Raw genomic sequence first — 6,565 nt, 5'->3', positions numbered from 1 at the left:
ACCCTCAGATTGCGAGTCGAGTGCCCTAACCACCTGACCATGTTGGGCCCGAACTGCATATAGCATACAAGCGAGGACCTTCACTGCACACCAATAATCGTATAAGTACACTAATAATTGTCCTTTGATGTAAAATATGAAACAAGTTCGATTTTATTAACTCACCTTCTTATCGTTTTAAAAAAAATATATTTCAATACCTATTTTGGGGTTCATACACAGAATTTTTTTCCCAATTAGCTGGCTTCGTGAATTATAAAATTCGCGAAAACAACCAATGTCAACAAGAGATTAAGTTAATGTAAATCACATATACCTTCCTTCACTTACATACCCAGTAAATTGTCTGAAGCCTACCTCCCGTTTATTTATTTTTATTTAACTCCACTATCGACAACAAACTAATTATCGAAGGTTAGCACAGATACTCCAAACTTAAACAAAAAGTACTATTAAACCTGTTTTGACTTTTGTGGTTTTGTTTTTGCATGAGTAATCCTACATAACTTCAGACAAGCCGCTAAGAGGCTGGAAATTAAACAACTTTCCAGTAATAATAGCAACGATTAATTTAATAAGAAATTAGACAAAAAAAAAACACATTCCAACAACAACGTCTGTGGCTTAAAATACTGAGAGGTTGGAGAAGACATACTTTATACTAATATAAATCAGAATTCATAAAAAGTTATGAAAAAGGGAATGTCCGAATGTGCAACAGACATCGTGACATAAAGTTGGACAGTGGAATCAAGTAAACAAATGGTTAAACAAATCATTATTCCCCAAAATCCAAACACCAAGAAGTTGAGTAAGAAAAACTTACTAGCGATATTAATCAGAATCCAGACACCAAGAAGTTGAGTAAAGAAAAAACTTACTAGCGATATTAATCAGAATCCAGACACCAAGAAGTTGAGTAAGAAAAAACTTACTAGTGATATCAATCAGAATCCAGACATCAAGAAGTTAAGTAAGAAAAACTTACTAGTGATATTAGTCAGAATCCAGACACCAAGAAGTTGAGTAAGAAAAACTTACTAGTGATATTAATCAGAATCCAGACACCAAGAAGTTGAGTAAGAAAAACTTACCAGTGATATTAATCAGAATCCAGACACCAAGAAGTTGAGTAAAAAAATACTTACTAGTGATATTAATCAGAATCCAGACACCAAGAAGTTGAGTAAAAAAATACTTACTAGTGATATTAATCAGAATCCAGACACCAAGAAGTTGAGTAAAAAAAACTTACTAGTGATATTAATCAGAATCCAGACACCAAGAAATTGAGTAAGAAAAACTTACTAGTGATATTAATCAGAAAGATCATATAATAATTCATATTAATTAAGACACCAAAAGGTAACAGAAAAAAAAATTCACTTTCATATGATACCGTTTAAGAAACATCAAAAAACTGAATAAAAATTGTACTTTCGAAACCATCCACTTTTGGTGATGTTGGATCGAACACTAAAAACCACTAAGCAATTAGAAAAGTATCTCTGAATGATTACTTTCCAGAGAGAGATAATGGTGGAAAAAATTCTACTTCTGATTGATGTCCGCTAACAATCCAACACAGGTGAAAAGTTATCCTACTTCTGATTGATGTCCGCTAACAATTCAACATGGGTGAAAAGTGATCCTACTTCTGATTGATGTCCGCTAACAATCCAACACGGGTGAAAAGTGATCCTACTTCTGATTGATGTCCGCTAACAATTCAACATGGGTGAAAAGTGATCCTACTCCTGATTGATGTCCGCTAACAATCCAACACAGGTGAAAAATGGGTGAGACAATTGTACGTTTTCACGCTGCCAAATTTATACGTGACATTTTAAATATCAATGAATCATATGCCATGTTAACTGTCATCAGTTGGCAACGTAGTAAAGAAAAATTTCTTCTCAAAAACTTTAAAGTTTTGTCAACCATACGCACAATTGTAGAATTTTTGTGGAATCCACAGTTCTTCGTAAACTCTTTTCGTTATTCTGAGTGTCACTGGGAAAATAGCTTTTTTAGAGATATTTCCTTTCTCTTTATTTTTTTAATAATATCCATTTTTAATTCTAATTTACAGGAAGAAGTAAATAAAAAGCTGGGTATCTAACAAACGGTATATCAATACGGTGCTTTTTGTGAAATGTGTCACTTTGTATTAGTTAACATGCTACACTTTTCGTTGTTAATTCTTTGTTAGTTAACCTACTGTACTCTCTATTAACTCTGCACCATTTAACCTACTACACTCCTTATTGTTAACTCTGCATCAGTTAACCTACTACACTCATTATTGTTAACTCTGCATCAGTTAACCTACTACACTCATTATTGTTAACTCTGCATCAGTTAACCTACTACACTCATTATTGTTAACTCTGCATCAGTTAACCTACTACACTCATTATTGCTAACTCTGCATCAGTTAACCTACTACACTCCTTATTGTTAACTCTGCATCAGTTAACCTACTACACTCCTTATTGTTAACTCTGCATCAGTTAACCTACTACACTCTTTATTGCCAACTCTGCATCAGTTAACCTACTACACTCCTTATTGTTAACTCTGCATCAGTTAACCTACTACACTCCTTATTGTTAACTCTGCATCAGTTAACCTACTACAATCCTTATTGTTAACTCTGCATCAGTTAACCTACTACAATCCTTATTGTTAACTCTGCATCAGTTAACCTACTACAATCCTTATTGTTAACTCTGCATCAGTTAACCTACTACACTCTTTATTGCCAACTCTGCATCAGTTAACCTACTACACTCCTTATTGTTAACTCTGCATCAGTTAACCTACTAACCCCCTTACTGTTAGACCATTAAGTTTCCTTCACCGCCCAGATACCCTCCTGCTCCATTATTAACACGATACCCACATGCTCAATTTAGAGTAGTGGACTATTAACCTACTGAACATAGAAGACAAAATATAATGGAAGTCAAATATAATATTACTTCGAAATCCACCAAGTAGTGCGTCAATTTCCAATGTTTAAAATACGTGCTTTATTTAGAGGCCGTGAAAGAGGGTATTAAGTGCTGATCCAATAGGTTTTTGCGTGTTTCTGTAAATAGTTAGCAGATTCTTTGTGGAGTCGAGTTAAAACGTTGAAACTGCTGGTGTTTTATAAACCAACTTCCAGTGAGAAACAACCTTCTAAATTGTTTGTCTGTCTGTTTTGTCTTTTGTTTCGGATCAGTCCTACTAATTAGACACTTTGAACTACACAACCCCTTCATCAAGCTCTTGTTTACCGAAGATGAGGGGTGTTCCTTCTCCCTATCGATCTGAGAGTAAGCCAAAAAGCAAAACGTAAATTAAAATTTGTACCATATTTACTGCCACTAAAATTTAATCTATCCATCAGCTCGTTATCCTTGTTCTACAGAACTTATTAGAATGGCTTATACACAAAAAAAAAACTTCAATATTGCCTTAGCTGGTTCTCAGGTATCTGCGTGATCATAAAGTAAAATTTAACACCACAGGTCTGCGTAAATACAGTTTTTACTGTAAGTAAAGAGATTGGATAAATTTGATCTATTTTCGAATATTCACGCCAAGCTACACAAGGGCTATCTGCGCTAGCCGTCCTAATTTTGAACAAGGCCTAGAAAACAGCACCCACTGCCGAATCAAATCGAATATTGTGATTTAACCGTCACTCTTATTATGCACCCACAGCCACAAAGTGCTGATAATGTACCCAAGGATCTAAAAACAGCACCCACTGCCGAATCATATCGAATATTGTGATTTAACCGCCACTCTTATTATGCACCCACAGCCACAAAGTGCTGATAATGTACCCAAGGATCTAAAGTCTGGCTTGTTGACCACTAAACCACGTCCGGCCCAAAGGGAATGGAAACTATGGGTGTATAATCCCAGCATTAGATTCGTCGTCTATTTAAACTCTAGTCTTAAGTTTCTAAAGATTTGATGGTTTTTAGTGCTATATTTTAAATTAAGTCTTCCATATTTCAGGTTTAGGTTTTTATAAATTGCACTAGAACACTCAGGTTTCACGGTTATATTTCTTTCTTCCCTACTTCTTATTTTATAATCTTTAAACCAATTTCACGCTCTTTTAGTTTTCTTGTTCTGCTTTGAAACCGTAACCAAGTTTCGAGCCCCTCTCTCCTCAAACCTTTAACACACCCTTTCATCATCTGTTAATCCACTGAAGTTACAAAGCCCCATTTTACGCTGAAACAACTACCACTAAAAATTATCGCCGTCTCTTCTGCTGAGGCTGCCCTTTTTGTCACTAACTCGTTCTTTACATTTACTTTTCTTATTTCCTAGTCTTCATTGTGTTTTGTCCATTAACACATCTCGACGATGTGGATGTTAATATAGTAAATCATATTAAAAGTTTTCTTTGCGCCTAACAGCTAAATGAATTTGAAAACATTAGTTCTGGTGAATTGCGCTATCGGACGTAGAGGTCAAATGACATTTTTCTTTGGATAATGGCGCAAGGATTACATAAGGGTTATAGACGCCAGACGTCTCTAATTTAGAACTGACAGACTAGAGGGAAGAAAGTTCGTCAATAGCGCCCACCGCTAACTCTAATCAAATAGTGGGATTTGACTGTCCTTCTTATAACACACACACGGCCCTAAAGTGCAGAGTGTGATTTTGCGATCCAAGAAACCCTCAGATTCAATCCGGCACGCCCGGCCCAAAGATGTGAAATAAAATTACTTTTGACGTATTGCCAAAATAATTAATTGAGTAAACAATCGCCAGCTGGTCTAGTGTTAAAAACAACCAACAGGTGGCATAGCATAATATCAGAAAACCAAAATACTTATGTAAATTAAGTGGCCTACATATCCTCGATGTGAAAATTTGTTTTTTAGCGCAAAGCCACACAAGAGACAATCTGAGCTCTTTTCACTACGGGAAATCGAACCCCTAATTTTAGCGTTGTAAGTCTATAAACTTACAGCTGACCCACTGGGAGACCGATGAAAGAGAGAGAGAAAAAAATAATCAAAACGCGAAATGAGGACATTTAGACCAACCTTTAAATCAGAAGCTTCAATTCACACAACTATTGTTCTATTTAAAGAACACTTAAAACCAGTTATTGTGACCTAACCTGACAAACCTTTCTAACATACGTTCATATACGTAAGTCTCGAATTACATGTGAACTGGAGTACCAATTGACTTCTGCTTCATATACACATACATACTGGTTCAGACGTGTACGTAATGCAGGCGCCGGTAGACGGTTATTCGATTTTACTGTCTAAAAATCTCCTAGTTAGGCCATGTTCTTTCGTTGTTTATATATATATGTGTGTGTATTTAAGAACTATGGCCTCTCTCACCTGTAAATGCCTTAAACTGAGAAGTGTTAAGAATATCTTAAATAACATCGAAGATCCTTAAAAAAAAAAAATAGGGCTGGACTTCATATAGTAAATCACTGTTAGAATTACACAGAGCCACACCAATATGCTGGTTAAGTTCTCCTAAGACAATCCTATTGAATTATATTCACGTCCAACTGCACTAGAAGTAAACGTTAAGACTCTTTAACAGCTTTCACTACGGCAATAACTTACAAATGATAAATACATGCAAAGATATCTAAGCAGATGAATATACCTACCAAATTTTCTAAAAGAAAAATGAGGGAATCCTAGTGGTGGGATATCAATATTCCCGAATCAAGAAGGTATTTTCCATTGTCTTCAGCTTCTAGATAATATAAAGGAGAGAAACAGAATCTTTTGCTAGTATCTTGAATACAGATATATATAGATATACGCAAAAATAAGCTGTATCAGGCCAGATAAAACATCTGTTCAACTTACTCAGGGTTTTAAAGGGCTACACACAGAACTATATCTCCTTTGCAAGCCGACAAGTCCAAAATGTCTTCCACTATGGGAGCGGAAGCTTCATCTTACACCTGACGTCACTAACCGTTGATGACCTCACGGTGGCAAATATCCAATCAACCAAGAGGTTTTCTCTGCTGCACACCCTATGGATCAATACAGCGGAGAAGAGCATGTGCATCCTGCAGTAAAGGCGCTACGGTACAAGTCAATTGACAGCAGCCGGGTATTCTTGGATCTTAGTGTCGACATATTCCATAAAATGACAACCAAACTGGACTAGTAGCAACATCTAAAGAATTTATACGATCGGGTTTACAACTCTGCTCTTTCTCTTCCACCATACATTTTATCAAAAACAAAGACTTTGAAATGCTAGGAACAAAACAGATATTCAGTTGAGAGCAAACAAACAGTAAAAGTCCTCGCTGTCAACCGGTGTTGAAATAGTAGAAGGGTGCTGTCCTTGTCAACTGAACCCAGTGTATATGTGTAAATAAACACCACCATCAGTCAGATTATAGGAGTAACTGCACATTAAATCACCATAACAATTAGGTTGCAACACTTTGATGTAAAATCCATACAGCCAGTGGCGTGCAGAGGTTCTATGATGCCCGGGGGCCTTGTACCTAAGACCTTGGGGAAGGGCGGAAAGGGTTCTACTAGTC

At 36.2% G+C, this 6,565-nt stretch overlaps 1 protein-coding gene across 10 annotated transcripts in view; it reads right to left on the bottom strand.

Annotated features, from left to right (window-relative positions):
• Positions 1–5,976, bottom strand: part of LOC106470662 (kinesin-like protein unc-104) — a 91,463-nt gene extending 85,487 nt beyond the window's left edge. For 5 of the 10 annotated variants that reach the window (XM_022399298.1, XM_022399295.1, XM_022399296.1 and 2 more), the window contains exon 1: positions 5,663–5,751. The gene's annotated coding sequence lies outside the window, so the exon portion shown is untranslated. The other 5 variants (XM_022399291.1, XM_022399299.1, XM_022399300.1 and 2 more) reach the window with 3 other exon arrangements.
• Positions 5,977–6,565: the final 589 nt, after the last annotated feature.

The sequence above is a fragment of the Limulus polyphemus genome, unplaced genomic scaffold, assembly GCF_000517525.1.
Source record: "Limulus polyphemus unplaced genomic scaffold, Limulus_polyphemus-2.1.2 Scaffold4149, whole genome shotgun sequence".
NCBI classification, from domain to species: Eukaryota; Metazoa; Arthropoda; class Merostomata; order Xiphosura; family Limulidae; genus Limulus; species Limulus polyphemus.
This window is presented reverse-complemented; position numbering and strand designations above follow the sequence as displayed.